Here is a 269-nt window from a genome sequence, read left to right as displayed (position 1 = left end):
ACAATTTGCAGAGTTTGTTTCTTTTTTCTGTTGTTTTTTCTGAAACTTCTAATTCACAAGTATCAAACAAGAACAAATTGATCCAGAGTTATCACTTGAGGCCCAAATGACCAGGTTGAAATGAGTATATTGACCAGGTTGAAATGACTATATAAATGACCAGGTTGAAATGACATATGTGAAGACCTGTGTCTGTTTAGAAGCCTTTTAATACTGGAAAAGGTAAAAGGGGGAAAAAAGAGCATGATTAACAGTAAATTAATGGACTC

The sequence above is a fragment of the Pseudonaja textilis genome, chromosome 3, assembly GCF_049901715.1.
Source record: "Pseudonaja textilis isolate UNSWEBS1 chromosome 3, rPseTex1.2, whole genome shotgun sequence".
Taxonomy (NCBI): Eukaryota; Metazoa; Chordata; class Lepidosauria; order Squamata; family Elapidae; genus Pseudonaja; species Pseudonaja textilis.
This window is presented reverse-complemented; position numbering follows the sequence as displayed.